This window comes from Thermobia domestica, chromosome 2, assembly GCF_964235325.1.
Source record: "Thermobia domestica chromosome 2, izTheDome1.hap1.1, whole genome shotgun sequence".
Classification (NCBI taxonomy): Eukaryota; Metazoa; Arthropoda; class Insecta; order Zygentoma; family Lepismatidae; genus Thermobia; species Thermobia domestica.
Genome location: NC_137455.1, coordinates 53,742,740 through 53,760,694, shown reverse-complemented (window position 1 = coordinate 53,760,694; position 17,955 = coordinate 53,742,740). Strand labels below are relative to the sequence as shown.

General features: G+C 37.1%; 1 protein-coding gene across 3 annotated transcripts in view; it reads left to right on the top strand.

Annotated features, from left to right (window-relative positions):
• LOC145672189 (LIM domain transcription factor LMO4) overlaps window positions 1-17,955 on the top strand; it is a 565,777-nt gene that overhangs the window by 394,187 nt on the left and 153,635 nt on the right. The gene's annotated exons all lie outside the window — the stretch shown is intronic.

Below are 17,955 nucleotides of genomic sequence, written 5' to 3'. Positions count from 1 at the left end.
TATTCCTTCCATTCTGGCTACATGGTCTCCTCACCAGAGCCTTCTAGGATTCTACAGGATTTCAAAGCAAGATCCGTACATTCCGTGACTGAAGTTGAAAAACATCACCCAAATTCACTGAAAAAAAAAAGGCAATCTAACTTTAGTTGATGGGTTCCGAGTTCAATTTTCGATGGAGAAGCACTGTATTATCTTGCTCATTATTCCCTTTAGTGTATATGGAATTATCTTTAACTAGCCTGTGTGCACTTTTGTGATCTACTTTACCTCTTAAAGGGGCGCGCCCCTTTGTTGACCAACTCCTGGTTTAGATTTAGCTAAGATTTGAACAGAAATAATATTCACACATACGAATAAAATGTTCACTACGCATACGAATAAAATATTCACACACATATGTTCCCTACACATAAAATATGTAAACAGGGAAGTAAGAAAGGAAATCTAATATAAGTGTGAGTGTTAAATTCTTTTTTAGGGCTTTTGTTTTTTTTAACAATTCAATTTGATCTGTTTGCAGAACACTTTTTTTATTATTATTATTTTCTTTACCAATGCAATATTGTAGTGATTGCATGGCTTTTCCTTATGTGAGGTCCATCTTTTGACTGTTAGAAGTTGCCTGAAACTGTGTGGGTAGTATTCCCGACGGAAAATAGAAGGGTGTATAGATGGATTATTACTTTATTCTTTTTCATCTCCTTCTTTTCCTATTTATAGGGACAAGAAGGAGAAAAAGCCTAAGAGAATGAAGAGAAAGGATAATATTAGCGGGATGAGGGATAAAAGAGGGAATTTCCCTTCAGCAAAGTGTGATGAAGGGTAAATAGATTTCTTTGCTGGCGGGTCGCGCCGTGACTTACAACTAAGTTCCTGGGAATACGTGAAAAGTTTGCCAAATAACTCAAATGATCCAGTTTTCTTTCTTTCGTTTTTCTTTTTGTGTGTGTCTTACGTTTTGTGGCTTTGTTCATAGGAGAAGGAAAAGAGAATTATTACGTAAAACAATGGCGGATTTACGAGTAAAGTAGTGAAGTGCTATATTCTCTTAAGGCCGTGTCTAACGTTTTCAGCTGAGATCATCAATCTCTATATAATAACATGTTGAACTTCTTTCCAAATCATTATGAAAACTATTTGCCTGAAATTATATTCCACACATGAGTGTAAACAATCTCTCCCATCCTTGGTCTTTAAGTCTGTGAAATATAAAGGCGAACTAATGATAAAAGAAGTTATTCATAGTTATAACCCCTTCATGACTTTTGTCACATCCTGTATTATTGCATAGGACTCCGTCGCAGTTTAAATGATTAGCTTTCAGTCATTTGCCCCGGAGACTTGGGTTCAATTCTCGATAGGAGTTAATATAGTTGGGATCCCATGTTAAGCTGTAGATTCAGGTAGACATAATCTTAGTGCTGCACTGGAACATAAAACTTCATGTAACTCACGAACTGCTGTTAGAAGGTTCCACTGATGGGGGGAGAGGAGTCAGACCCCACCGAAATTTTAAAATTTTATGCTGGATAAAAGGAGTAAAATGACATTTTAAATCATATTTCAAGTCCCTTTAAGGCGGCAGACTACTAAATATTTTTGAAAAATTAATATATTTTTTCTTTTGTCCGTTTTCCGTAAGTGGAAAGAGGTAATAAAATGTAACTTACCACAATAATAGATAATGTTATTCTACACCCGAAAATACGAATTGGAAGAATTTTCAGTGTTGCCAACCATAGAAATTACAGTGTTACAGAATTTGAATTACTCAAAAATCTAGGTTAAGGCAGCGACTAGGAAAATGAACTCAACGGTAATTGATGACTTATCATGCTGTCTATGTTCCTTGTTTACTACTTTTTAAATAATATTTCTATTTATTTTATAAAACTTACATAAATTATTACAAAATAAATAAGTTATTACAGAATAAATAGAAATATTATTTAAAAAGTAGTAAACAAGGAACATAGACAGCATGATAAGTCATCAATTACCGTTGAGTTCATTTTCCTAGTCGCTGCCTTAACCTAGATCTTTGAGTAATTCAGATTCTGGTCACACTGTAATTTCTATCGATGGCAACACTTAAAATTCTTCCGATTCGTATTTTCGGGTGTAGAATAACATTATCTATTATTGTGGTAAGTTACATTTTATTACCTCTTTCCACTTACGAAAAGCGGGCAAAAGAAAAATTATTAGTTTTTCAAAAATATTTAGTAGTCTACCCCCTTAATAAAGATTCTTACTTTCTTTTCTTTTCTTTTTTCCTTTTTTAAGATATACTTGCCATTTCTTTGACTTTTATCTGGCTATTGCCTTACCCATTGATTTCAGGCACTTTATATTCGTATGTGAAAGGTATGATATTATTTCAGGATTTAGGGGGTCTTATTTATATTCCAATTTTTACCCTCTCTTATATCTCATTATTACACCACCTGCTTTCATTTCCATAATCCCATTACGCCCATGGACTTCTCCGTTTTAGGCCACCGAATTTTGGTATTCCATAACCAGTTGGAAGGTTTAAGACTCTATTCACCAGTGATAAATTTTTAAAAAAGAAAATTCAATCACGTATTTGAAAATTTTTAACTCTTTGAAAGCATCGTTGGAAACATACAATACACACACTTGTAGTAGTGCCCAGAAGCTTGTTGGTACTGGGCAAGGTTACTATTTATTTATTATTTATTTATTCTGCAAGCCAACCTGCTATATACGCCAGTCTATCTTCTTCCATTGCTGATTTTGTCTCAATGTCGCATACTTCACTTAATAACATCTTTGTCTTCGGTCATTGTGTTCAGCATTTCATCAGTACATATAACACCACATTTTTAAAGAAATTTGCTTGAAATAAATAAATTCATTTTCGACAGTATTTGTGTTTTTGTTGGTTTCCAGTACGCCAAGATTATTGCCTAAAATAATCATTCTAATTCTATTTAATGCATTTAAAGCTGTAGGATGATCACAGAGTCCTCAAGTGTCTTCAAAGCTTTGGGTCTACGGGTGACGTATTACGATCTTCACCGACTCCCTCCGAACGAAAACCGAAGTGTTTCAAGGCAACCTGTTCTCTAGTAACCTTGAGTGCTGGGAGCAGGGCCGGCCCTAGGGAATATGCCGCCCCGTGCAATGGCATCATTTGCTGCGCCCCCTTTTCCCAAGAAAGAACAAATCTTAAAAGCCACGATTTTAAATATGGTACTCCATCATGAACAACGATCGGGAGGGAAAGAACAATCGCGCTCCGAAAGGCCTAAACACTACAAATAAAATCTCGTTTTGTCTGTTTTTTTTTTCTTTAAATAATAATATGTTAGTGAAAGATAAAGCAAATACAGCTGCAGAGGAAAGATGATAATCCTTTTTATACAATTTCGAGCTTCAATCTCAGATTGCAATTCCAGTACAACTAGCTCTTTTATCTTTATTTCTTGATTTTCCTTCTACATCTATTAAAAGTTAAAAAAAGAAAAAGAAAAAAAAACGTTTCCACCTTCAGTGATAAGGAACTTGTTTGTGACAATCTCAAGAAGCGTGAGTTTTGTACATATTTATCTTAATACAGTAAATTATTTTTCCATAATATTTTGTTCAAGGAGGTGTTCCATCTCGATCCCCCCCTTACGTACGCCACTGGTCTCTACTATGTGTATTCAGAGCAATCAATCTAATTTTTCACGACGTTAAGTACGAGAAAACAACAGCATTTGTTTCAGCAGCATTCGTAATAGGCTTAAAATGATAACAGTATCAAATTAAGTATTGATTACGCCTTTCATGACCTCTTCGCACGATCAATCGAGTATTGCCTTCTTTGTGGGTGTAACTATGCACGCTAGTCATTATTAGACAGACATCGATACACTTAGAACAGAAGCGCAAGAGAGTAAAATGAAACAGTTGTAGTATCTATAACTTATACAGTAGATTTGTGTAAATGAGAATTTCTCGTAATGTGAAAACGCATGTCAGTGCATTGTTGACCTATCGCTCCACATCTTAACCTTTGAGGTCAATTGCTATTCCCAGCTCTTATTATTATTCTTTCTTTTCTCTCTTTTCTATATGTGATTGGATGACAGATAAATAGAAGTCACGCATATACAGTTAAAAGCACGACACAAATTGATTTTCATACATTTATAGTCTGCGCCAGCTCCTCCCACTTTCCTGACTAAATTTCTTCCCCTCTCTCCTCCCTTGTCCCGCGCGTGCTCTATAGTTTCCCCATCTCTTTCTCTCTCTCTCTCTCTCTCTCTCTCTCTCTCTCTCTCTCTCTCTCTCTCTCACCATTTAGTGTTTCTAACACCTCCCTGGAGAGAGCGTCCCCCCGTACGTATCTCTCTGCAAGTTAAATAAATTCATGCATTTGTATGTATGTACTCCATATATGTACGTATGTATAGGAAGCTCATGTATATTGTTCAATGTCTCTCTTTTTTTCCCCTTTATTTCGCCTTTCACAAGCCTTTGGTTTCAAATATTAACTATTTGTCTGGCCTTGAGACAAGTAAGTCTCTCATAGACGTAATAAGACATATTTTATTGATTGTTATTCTTCCAATAGCGGTCATGGAGTTTCATTAAAAAAAAAAGATGGGGTTAGTCCAGGACGAGGGTATACCAATGATTTCCAACCTTGTTTACCCGGTGCCTCTTTTCAAAAACCCTGTATATTACACGCACCTTCCCTTTCTTGCTTGTTGGTCATACGTACATAATAATAATAATAATAATAATAATAATAATAATAATAATAATAATAATAATAATAATAATAATAATAATAATAATAATAATAATAATAATCTCACAAATTTATATTTATTTCCAGTAAGACTTCTGCATTTCCTTGCAGTGCTGTATTATTATTTTTTAAAAGCAGTTTTGTTGTTTTGTTCTTAGTGAAACCACAATCGTTACACAATAGATACCTTGTTTGTACGGTATTTAATGTAATGTCTCTGTCTTAGAACATTTGTAATACAAGTATTTGTAATTACGAATGTAGTTTATTTCTGTCAGCTCGTGCTCGTTCCTCACCCCCCCCCCTTAGTTTGGAAACCACTGAGTTACTTAGTCCACAATCCACAGTGACGTTCCCAGGAGTATACTCCTTCCCAGGGCAATACTGAGTTAGAATTGCATAGATTGACAAGAGATAATACTGTGTAGATATTAAGGATATACTACATGCAGGTAGATGTTAAGGAAATTTCTTGTCAATCTTCTACCCGAGTCAAGATCCTGGGAACGCCATTAGCATCAAGGATTGCGTTGTCCATTTCTCCTCTTCAGTGGCCAAGTGACTATAATGGGCTTGTTTTTTCTGTGTGTAGTTCCGGGCAGTGCCGTGCCGTGGGGAAGGGGCAAGCAAGGCAACGGCCCCGGGCGTCGGAATAAGGGGGTGCAAAATTCCGTAGGAAAAAAGAAAAGAAAAAAAGAGGAAAAGTTACTTGGAACATTTTAGATCAGTACAAACTAGTATGTACTTAAGTCCTCTTCCTGCTTTAGGAAGTGGTCCTATAATGTTACTTATGTTATTAAAAATGCATGTACACATACATAAAATGGAACAAAAAAAGTAATAAAAATTGCTCAAAATCAAGGAAAAGTAGAGTTTATTATTGAAAATTTTCTTACGCTTTGCGGCAGCCATGGTGTCGCTTCGCAGGTAGTCAGTCGACCTCATTCATATGTACAGGGATGCCGTCGTATACTCTCGCCCCGGGCGCTGATTTTCCACGGCACGGTACTTTTCTGGGTTCGATTCCCGGTGAAAGTACTTGCTTATGATTCAAAGTCGAGAAATAATTCAAATTTGAATATTCGAATAAATAGATTCTTCAAGTATTCGTCATTTGAACATTGAATTATTCGTAAGCAAGATTTTTCGAATAAGTTTAGCAGTACTATTCAGTTCCTATTTTAAACAGTAGATGTCGTCTGTTAAAGCCTTGTACCTGAAAAGGGACGCTAACTCGAATCACTCAACTATACTGCAAACAGAGGTACCTATTCTTTCCTCAAAGTCTGCAAATCAGTGCAAGCGCAAATCGACAAATAAATTATAGTGAACCATACAAAACGAGATAGAAGGTCGTTACTGACTGAAATAAGACCTCGATTTGAAGACAAACACAGGTAATGAGGAAGGTGTGATTATTTCAATGGCGAAGCGTGAACTGTGAAGATGGAAAAAGCCCGGTATGCAACTAGTTAGGGCTGTGAACGTTTGACGTACCAAAATATAATAAAAAAAAGTTTCTTTTTATCTTGATGTGGTGGCGGTACCACGTGCAAAACACACACACACACATACAGAGAGAGAGAAAATTGCATAGGCGCCACTTTAGTTTCGGTGAAAAAATCTTTGATAAAAAAAGTCCTGATGATGGAGAAAGAGGAGAGGAGGCATTGAACGAGTTAGGAATGTAAGGGTGGGATAGAAGAAGGCAAATGTTGGGAATCTGGAGTGTGAGGTCCTTGATAATCTGTATAAGGAGTGGATGATAATCTAATAAAATTCGAGCGGCTGGAGTCCGCTCCTAAATGAGTTGTGACGTGCGTTTTGAGGAACAAAATCATTCACCAGAGGTGGCAGCGGTGGTGTCGGGTTAGACAAGGATTGGGGGAAGGAGCTAATGAATTGCTTGTTTACTTTTCGTCCGTTTGCATTCGAGTTGGCGGTAGTGAATTTTCCTCCTACGAAAATCTCTTTTACCTCCCCTCTTTCTTTCTCTTTCTCTCATTTGCTTTCTCTCTCTTTTTTTATTCCTTGTGTTGGCGTACGGAACCAAAAATCAATGTTTGGCAAGGAACAAGACAAATGAGAATAGATTTGGTCATGCCTTTTGTGTTGGTTGTAGGGATAGAAGCCAATCCCTTCCTTCCTGCCAAGACCACTCGACTGCTCTCTCTGTCTTCTTTACTTTTAAGAACACTTCATTGTGTGTTTAATTGCTGCGGACCACCGGACTGGATTCAAGTGGATGGTCTGTTTTTCTTTTTTTTTTCCTGATGTTTTGTTATTTGGTAGTGTCAATTTACTTTACCATGCATAACTTACACTTTTCCCTGGCAGGCTACTAATTACCACAAGCGTCCTTCGTGGGTCTTGTCTCGCTGGAGATCTAGAGTATTGGGAGTAAGTGATTAGAGATGTCCAAGCTCGCGAGTCCGACTGTCGGGCTCGGTCTGCTTTGAAGTCAATAATTAAGCGTGAGCAGTGTAAGTTCATAGTGAGCCAGAGCCTGAGTTCGAGCGAACGCGAGCTCAATAGGGTACATAGATCGAGTTAGCGTGAGCCTAATTGAGATTAGTAATCTGAAGCCCCATTGAAGATAATTAGCCTGAGGTAGCGTGAGTCTTATTGAGATTAATGAGCTGGAGCCCCTTTGAAGATAGTGAGCCTGATCTAGCGTGAAGTTCATTGAGATTAGTGAGTTGAAGCCCCTTTGAAGATTATTAGCCTGAGGTAGCGTGAGCCTAATTGGGATTAGTGAGCTGGAGCTCCTTTGAAAATAATGAGCCTGAACTACCGTGAGATTCGTTGAGATAGTGAGCTGAAAACCTTTGAAGATAATTAGCTTGAGCTAGCGTGAGTCTCATTGAGATTAATGAGCTCCGCTTTGAAAATTGTTAACCTGATCCCACGCAAGACTGAGTGAGCTCTGATTTTAACATTGCCTTCTCTTGTAATGATCACGATGCGATATGAAGGCTGCAAAGTGAAGAGAAAAACAGACAAAGACTATGCCACAGAGACGAGTTCTTATATATACAGGGTGTTTCAAAACAACACCGACAACGTTTGGGAGGTGATTTTTGACACCAAGATAAGACCAAAAAGTATAGATCAACCTAGGTGCACAAATGCGTCCTTTCGGAGTTATAGGCTGCCGGAACATGAAAAAAAAAATGAACTTTTAAAGGTCCATAGCTCCAAAACTATGAGACCTACCGTAGTCGGGTCAAGACTTCACTTAGGAACTAATGTGTGTCCTATCCAAAAATACACGTTTCAGAACTCACGTAACAATTTTTATAGTGGGAATTTGGCTAAGGGCATATCATTTGAAGTACTCACCAACTACCTCTGTAAACTCTGTTGCAGAAGTATCGCAGGATTCTGAAACATGTATTTTTGGATAGGCACATACTAGTTCTTAAATGAAGTCTTGACCTGACTAGAATGGTTTCCATAGTATTGGAGCTATGGTCATTTAAATTTCATTTTTTCATGTTTTCGGCAGCCTATAACTCCGAAAGGAAGCATTTGTGCACCCCCGTTGGTCTATACTTTTTGTCTTATCTTGGTGTCAGGAATCACCTCCCAAACATTGTCGGTGTTGTTTTAAAACACCCTGTATATGTCACTACAGCGATAGATACGATCAGACCCGTCAGATTGAGAACGAATGTCATACTTTTTAATGACATAGAAATTCGTTTTTCTCAAAAATTACACATGAGAAATTACGAGTATACCGAATCAAGTAATTTAACTCCACTGGAAACGTACAGAAAGGACCATGAATATAACTCTAAAGGTATACAATATGCCTTTTCTGCAAAGGCACCTACTCTCGATCAAGTCACGGTGAAGGATAGGTTCGGAGTTGTGTTTGTTTGGAATGGGCTTATGACGCATTTGCAGAAGTTGACTACAACGATTATGAACTATTCATATGTGAGTTCTGTGCGTTACCGCATTAAATGGTATTTTCTTTTTTGCGTATGCACTAGAAGCTTTCGAATGGTTCATAACTCGAACTGCAATGATAAAACATTCTGAACACTGGTTTAATTATTTTTCATTTTTGTATAGTCATGTACCTGGTACAGGCGATGATTAATATTGATTCACTGTGTTTGGCTTCTTCATTAATACTATGTTCATTGTATTTAATAATTTTACTACATCATGGAAGTAACTGCAAAGGTATAATGGCTTTTTGTTAGGGGCTGCTTTACCTCTGAATCCTGAGTAAAATGATCGTTTGGTAGCTAGATACAAAACCTATAACTTAACATAAAATCTTGTGTTCCCTAGAATATCTCATCACAGATACGATAATATGCACACTAGATGCCGAAAAAAATGCTAACCCAGAAATAAAATATACGAGGAAAAAATTTGACCACTTTTACCCCAATCTTCCCTATATGTGCAATGGTGGATCTAGCCCGGGGCCGGAGGAACCTAGGCCCACACTTTTTTGAGTAACAAAATTAATTTAAGGTATTATTTATCTATTTTTGAAAGTTTATAGTAAAGTCATGATATACCTATTCTGGGTTCTGGCTGTCCCCCAGTTTTTTTAACCTTCTAGGTCCGCCACTGTATGTGTTTCACTACAACAATAGATACAATCAACCTTATCAAATTGGGAGCAAATGTCATACTTTTTAACGCCATAAAAATACCCCCCTCCCCTTCCGAAAATTACACGTGATAATTTACTTTGAAGCATGCCATTATATTTATTTCAATTTGATGTTTCGATTTCTAGTCGATTTTCCATTACCAATACAATTAAATACAACCTATCAATCGTTACAGCTACATTAACTTATCTATCGTTTACCTTGAACATTGTCTTTTTTTTTTTTTAACCTACATACGCTAGATATGTATGTAGTTTTGTTAGTCGTTTTTAATGGATTCTGAATATTTTATTTTAATATTATACTAGGTTCCGTGAGAAATCAGGAACACAACATCAGTTACATCTACTGAGTGTTATTAAGCGAGTGACTAACAAAGATTGCCAAAACAACTGACATTGCGTTTCGAAGTAAATTCTGGGGAACATTTCTTAACACAAGATTCTTCAGTTTTCCAGATTGCGATGCCTTATTCGGTAGACTTTCGTCCTTGGTATAATCCCACAGAATAACATTCACATGGCGTGAGGTCAGGATTTCTGGCAGGCCATTCATGTAATCCTTCCCATCAGGATCCTGCCGCGTACAATCGGACAATTTATCCATGGCGACCAGATGCCGCGGTCGGATTGCCGGCACCGGACACCGGCGTCTTTCCGCGCGATTTTTGACCGCAACGAATAGTTGCCTTGCCGAGCAATCGGTAAACAGTCGCAAATGAGCATTAAATGCGTCGGCAACGCCGTCGAAAAGAGGCCGACATAAGGAGTCGGCACAGGGTCGGAAAGAGGCCTTTCGGACTGTTTTGCCGACTCTGACGGTCGGCAAGAGCGGCAAAGATTCGGAAAAGGGCATTTTATTTTACGATTTTCGACCGCTTGCCGCCTCGGCAAAAGGTCGGCAACTTTGAACAAGTAGATCGTCGTGCCGCTGCGGACGGGTGTCGGCTGCGGCGGCCCGCAACCGTCGACGGCGGCAATCCCTCTTTCCGACCGCGACTTCCTAATGGGGCTGTCTCCCTAATCGTCGCCCTGGGAAATGGGGTGAAGTTGTTCTTCCATCTACTACAACAGAACCGACTACGAATGTCATTAATTTCGTATGGCAGTTCGTAATGGAGCTAGGAGGAAGTAGGTATAGCCTGAGGTCCATCGTTGCACAAAGACTACGAAAAACTATCTTCGTTAGCCTCTCACGCTAAATGTCACTGCTGTTGTGCTCCTGGTTTCTCGTGGAACCTAGAATAATACAAACATTGGTAGAAGTAAAAAGGATCACGTACTAGAAGTTTTAATTTTCATCCGGTAGATGTGTGGAGGATGAGTGCCGGCATCTAACAGGGCAATGTGTGACATCTACTACCTTTGGTTTAATAGTAGAAAATGGAATATGGGTAGATGCCGAGATAATCGCTCTAGGTATCTATTGCAGAAAATCGCTTTCGTTCACTAGAGTAATCGTGTGGAGTAACGAACGTACGTACGTACTAATATTATAACCTTGTAAGTCCCACTGCATGATCCTAACAAAACAATAATTTTGAGAATCAATTTTTAAAATGATAGAACAACTGCCATTTTAAGATAATACAGTCCCAAGTAGGAAGAAAGCTTTCTGCCAGTTGGCGCGTGCTTTGCTTTTGGCTTTCTACGCTTGCGCTTTCAACGCGTGCTGCCTGTTATTGTACTTGTAATCGATACTTTAGATCGTTCGCAGAGCGTCATAGCATCACTTGCCGTTCATTGGCTATTGACTTGCCGCCAGCGTAAAACGCTTGCGTCAAGTTTTAATGGAATACTAAATGCAAGATTGCTCCCATGTAACTTTGCTACTGGAATCCAGCTTGTGGCATGCTTGCTCGCTTTCCGGTCAAGCCGGATGCAAGCTTGCCGACTTCCAATGCAAGCTTACAGCAAGCGGTTTGCAAGTTGTCTCTGCTACTCGGGAGTGAATTCTCATCCACCCTCTATAATGAAAACTGATGGCTCATGTTAAGACGATGATCTTTATCCTCACTAACTGTATCCACTCATTCTTCCTATTTAAGTTTTCTTTACGATTTTTGGATATTTTTTCCATTCTATAAGTTAGTCAGCGTATGTAGATTATACTCTCCCTGTATATTGAAGAAAAATGAAAATGATTTAACCATTTTTTTCTACGTTGTGATCCGTTTTTCCTATGTAGGAAGGGAGAGTCGAAGTCTTAAGTGCTGCAGTGGAGCTGGAAGTATTGCTAGAAAGGCTTGGTGCTGACCGTTGCTTCTTGCTTTTTAGGTTACCCAAGTTTTCCCTAGATGTCTCTGTCTCTTTCTTTTTGCTCTAGCGCATCCACTCCCTCGGAATCAGGAGTTAATTAACCAGGAACTGATGCAATTACATATGCAAGAGAAACCGCTTTGATCACCTGGTTGGCACAGTGCCCACGTATTAAAACGTCTACCACTTTCTTTTTTTTTCTAATTTTTTGAACAGAATAAGTGGATAAAGAGAGGATGATTAAACCAAAATTAGGTCTAGGAACATGATGTAGTTTTAAAAATTATTTTTAATCTGGAGACAGAAAATAAGATTTATTTGTATTTGTTTTACTATATGATTTATCCATGAATATCTGTAATTACTCTAAATATTATAAGTTTTTTTTAACACTTAAAATGACGAAATACGGCTAAACTGCACAAATAATTCTCGGGTAAGTCTGCTAGGACGTTATAGGGTTTGTGTAAAATTTAGGGATACGCAGGAGACGAGACGAGACATATTTTTTTCTGACAAAATTCGAATCGAGACAGCTCTTCTAATAGAGAAATACGTATACATTTTTCGAGTCGAGACATCACTTACAGCACATTTTCGACACGAAACAGCCTTAAATCTTGTCTCGTGCGCATCCTTAGTAAGTATTGAGGGAATGTATCGTGACGTCACCCTTTTCCGTTTCTTATATGCATGGGCTTCATCAAGCATCCACCAAAAACAATAATAATACCAAATACTTAGTAACTATCCATTTCTATTTATAATAGAGATGCAGATAAATCTAGCTCTTTTGGAATGAATATTTTCCTCCATAAAAGGCAGATTTTGAGGGGGAGAAGCAAAAAATTTTCGTTCCTTTAATTTTTTTTTTATGACTTTCTTCTTTAAGTGCCACTTTTGCTTCCCTGTAATGGATTCTGCAATTAAGTATGCGCGTTTACAGCATCTAGTGCTTGGGAGTCTTTATGTTCTGTCCGGAGCTTGCTGTTTTGGTTGGTTTTCAATTTGTTAATTGTTAATGAAAGTTATGCAACCCACATACCTCAAGTGTCACTTTGGTTGTCTATTATTATTTTAAGTAGCTAGTAATTATATAGGATTTGCTGTACTTAATGGTTGCCTAAATACAATCTCTCAGGCAAGGGAAACGTAGCGTAAACCAAAGAAAGGGATACAAAACTTTTTTTTTTTTGTTTTAGTATAAAGTTTTGTTTACATGTTGTTCTCTATTTGAGAAATTTTTATCCTGAGTTTCAGAGTTCAGTTTCCAAACTCAAAACCATACACTTTTTTTAAAAGTATAATGTTAATTTAACAATATTATGTACAGAATTCTTTCTTTCTTTGCTGTTATCGTGTCAAGATTTTTGAAATAAAGAACTTGTGGATAGTAAATTTAAAGTGGACACGGTGGCTCAATGGTAGAGCACTTACCTCTGGTACGCGAAGTGCCTTGTTCCATCCCCGACCAAGTAAGTTTGTAGTGGACAACATTGTGTTCATGGCTTTTCTCGGGATTCTGTTGTTTCCTCCCACAGTTTCATTCCACAATTCTTTCATTATTGTCTCCCTTAACCTGACCAGCATAATCGTGGGACGTAAACTTAAAGGTTTCATATTATTTCAAAGTACTTTAAACGTTGTCCTCCTCGAATTTTAGCAACCTCAGTAAATGTTATTTATAGTTACGTTTAAGTTTTAGTTTATTTATAAGGAACTAAGGACCATGCCACTAATAAAACGTGTCCACACTTGGATAACTTTCTGATTGCTGTTTTTATACTAATTTAAGAATCTTGAATCTAATACTCAATAGCACTCTAAAAGCAATAGTACTTTCTATTTCCATCAAAACAACATTATTTCCATCAAGACAATAATACTCTCTATTTCCATCAGAACAATAGTAATCTGTATTTCCATCAAAACAATAGTACTCTCTATTTCCATCAAAATAATAGTGCTATCTTTTTTATCCAAACAATATTAATAGTACTCTCTATTTTCGTAAGAACAATAGTACCCCTGTTCCATCAAAATAATAGTACTCTTTATTTTTATCAAAACAATAGTACTCCCTATTTCCACCAAAACAACAGTACTCTCTATTTCCATCAAAACAACGTATTATTTCCATTAAAATAATAGTACTCTTTATTATCATCAGAACAACAGTACTCTCTATTTCTGTTAAAACAATAGTACACTCTATTTCCATCAAAACAATAGTACTCTCTATTTCCATCAGAACAATAATAATCTGTATTTCCATCAAAATAATAGTGCTATCTATTTTTATCCAAACAATATTAATAGTACTCTTTATTTTCATAAGAACAATAGTACCCCTATTTTCATCAAAACAATAGTACTCTCTATTTTTATCAAAACAATAGTAATTGCTATTTGCATCAAAGCAACATTATTTCCATTAAACAATAGTACTCGCTATTTCCATCAAAACAACATTATTTCCATCAAAACAATAGTACTCTCTATTTCCACCAAAATAATAGTGCTATCTATTTTTATCCAAACAATATTACCTAGGTAATAGTACTCTATTTTCATAAGAACAATAGTACCCCTATTTCCATCAAAACAATAGTACTCGCTGTTTTCATCAAAACAACAGTCTTATTTCCATTAAAATAATAGTACTCTTTACTATCATCAGAACAACAGTACGCTCTATTTCCATCAAAACAATAGTACTCTATGTTTTTATCAAAACAATAGTACACTTTACTTTTATCAAAACAATAATACTCTCTATTTCCATCAAAACAATAGTACACTCTATTTCCATCAAAACAACAATACACTCTATTTTCATCAAAACACTAGTACTCTATTTCCATCAAAACAATAACACTGAAAATTCTATCTGTCTCGTGTCGTGTGCATCTACATATCAACTAGTTGACCCAAATTTGATCCCCGGTCGAAGTTTGAATTTTTTTTTCTCATTCCAATGAAGTTGAGCGGTTTACGTAACCTCTGTGAAACGGGTAAAAACGGTCAGGAAGTTTCGAAGAATTGTATGTGCCGAAGTTCAGTAAGTGCCGAAGTGCAGTTCAAAAAATCTTACCTGCAGCCAGCTTTTGGGCCTCATCTGGGGTGTCTCTATGGAGAAGAGATGCTCATTTTGCAATCATGGTTTAATCGGCTTTAGTGTTACCCACAAGACGAGACAAATAATGCTTTCTCGTCTCGTCTCGTAAATTATGTTGAAATCTCGTCTCAATTTTCGACAAAAAAAAAAAAAAGCATTTCTTGTTTCGTTTTGAAAATTTTCTCGTACATTGTAAGTTCATACTCAAAACTTATGCTTTATTTTTTCTCTCTCTTTCTTAATTTAATCTAGAAGTGCCCAGAATCCTTCTGCGTCACGAGAGGTGTGATAAAACAGGATTTAAACCTTTTTTTTTTATTATTGAAATATGTTGTGTAATGACATGCGTTTCTTTAAACGTTGATAAATGCTCTTCATTGTGTTCGTACAATAAATTTATCAATTTATAAGTTTTATATTGTAAATCATGCAACACTAAAATAATATTTGAGATCAAAGATTTAGGTAAACTAGTGTCCACGATGCTCACAATATTTCTTGTCTTGTCTCGAAAAGGAGACGAGAGTTTCATCCTCTCTTGTGCAACATTACTGAGGATGAAAATGAGAGTGAATACCGAGACTATTATGAGGCATGGACGTATAGTATAAGATGGAATCTGAACCATCGTAATGCGTTCAATTCTCTATCACCAGGAATCGAATCTGAGACCTCGTGCACTAAAGGAGCACGCGCTAGCCACTAGAACAATGGAGAGAGCTCATAAATTTGTTATCATAATTTAAAGGAAAACGATTATCAATTATACCCCCTCTTTCCCCTTAGCTACTAGGATGAGGGTTAAAGATGAGGATGAGGAACGGTAAAAGAAAATATATATCTGTTCCAAAGGACCTTTCCTTTACGGAAACAAATATATTTGCACATACTTAAATACAGCAGAATTCACGATTAAAAAGCAAAGATGTTAAAAGTGTCAGATTAGTTGAACATAGGAAGTCGTCTTTCTACACGTACGTCCACGGTGCTCTATTTTTTCCTTGTTGCTTTCTCTCTCTCTCTCTCTCTCTCTCTTTGTCTGATCCTACCACATTTTCGTAACTTTGAAGCACGGGACGAGAGAGAGAGTGTGCGGAGACTCTCCAGCTGCCCTGAGTCGAGGGATTCCCCAGATGGGACCCAAGCGAACTCCCATAACTCGATTTTCCCTTTCCTACATACTTCTGTGCCTCCTCTGTACCCGCTGCATTCCCTCGTTTCCTTCTCCACCAATCAATAGGAGCGACGCCAGACCCGGAGACCAATTACATGCCCACTTTACGCCTAACACCGTTTGCATATTTTGGGGAAAAGTATGTGTATGTGTGTGTGTGTGTGTGTGAGCCAAATTCCCCAACTTTTCTCTCCTTTTTTCCTCGTCTCAGAGTTCCACCAAAAAAAAATAGTTTTTTCCCCGCACTTCTTCTCAATTCCCAACGGGAATAGAACTAGTGGCACATTGGGAAAAGTGCCTTTGGCCCCAAAAGCTTGGAACAGTTGCAGAATATGATGATGTACAATAATTCGAAAAAGAGAATCTCCCATGGATAGATGGATGAAAGACAGAACAAGAGAAAGAGAGAGAGAGACAAGATAAAAAGTGTTGCTTAGTCTTTTTTTTTTTTTGAGTGATAAAGGATGTAGGTTGTGAGATTTTGTTGCGAAGTTAAACTAAAATAGATTTCTGAATTGCAGAAGAGACTATAGAATGCATTCATATTCATGTGTATGAAAGTGTGCTGGATAGCTAAGAGCTATTGAAATATTACGTAAAATGTTAGTGGTAGCAATTCTTGACGAGGCACTGCACACTTTTCGCTGAAATTTGATTTTTTTTTTATTTTATTTTATTCTTGTGATCTCTTAGGGGACTCAGACACGGACTAATATAGAGATCGTGAATGTCTGATATTGTTGCAGTAAATTATTCATGGGTAGTCCTGGATATGCTCCAGTATGGACATTCGTCTAGACGAGCCCCTAGTGCCCTTATATTTTGTATGTATGGTCCCGAGTTCGATTCCCGGTGGGGATACAGAAAGTTTCTGTTTCGAGGTAGCACCGGATATAATTAAGACGAAATTTTAATCTAGAAAGCCGGAAATAACGTTGAGGGGAGTCAATGTGATGACCACACATAATTTTACTAAAATGCGCCTGGGAGATCATAGGCTGGTTGATTAGTGATATTAGGGAGTTGTGTCCTTCCCTATCTGAGTTTATGTCGCCACGCAACAAAGTGACAGTATAGAGGCAGACATTTCTTATTACACGAGCACGGGCAAATTTTCTGGGTAAATTTTCCAATAATTATTTTGTTGTAGGATCAATATTTTACGAGATTTTCACAAATAAACACATTTTCGTAACCTTTGATCCGCTATAAAACTTTTAGCAGGGGTCAAATCAATTAAAACTCTTGATAGACTATCTACGTCAATAAGAAAGCCCACGTAATAATTCAGCTTTCTGGGAACTTTTCCACAGGGAAGCTACTTTTTAAACCAAATTTGACTGGACTAGTAGTAAGCTTAAAAATATTGTTCTGTAGTAGGGAATACTTACTTTTCCTAAGTTCGTGAAACATAATGAAATACTAATTAATTTATTTAATCTAAAAATGTTCCAGATATTGTGAAAAAAAATGTTTTGAAGAGAAAAAAATACACACACGTATTACTAGAACCACGCTAGTGGGGCTTTTAAGATTGTAATGTTAATATGTCCGTTTTCCCACACAATAATTCTTTAAACGAACATGTGGATGAACATCATTGTGGCTGTCCGTTAACGTCTCATGTGGTCTGAACCATAAATAGGATTTTAAGCAAAGCAATTAAATTCTCAATTCGCCTTTTTTTTTTGGGGGGGGGGGGTTGAATTTCATGGGACACTTAATTAAGTTACCATGGCGTTTGGGTGTAGGCTACCCATACCAGATTGCAAAACATGAAACACGCAAGATTATATTTATGTAAGAGTCTTCCAGTATGTTTTCATGAATCCATTTGAAATGCGTGCATCTTACGTGATTAAACAATGCATGATTCCTTACTTATACATCTCTACCTTTAAAAGGAAAACAAAAAGTGCTGAAGACACCAGCAAAAAACAGAAGAATGCAGGTGGGTTGTTATCAAATTAGTCTTTATGAGATAAGAAAATGAA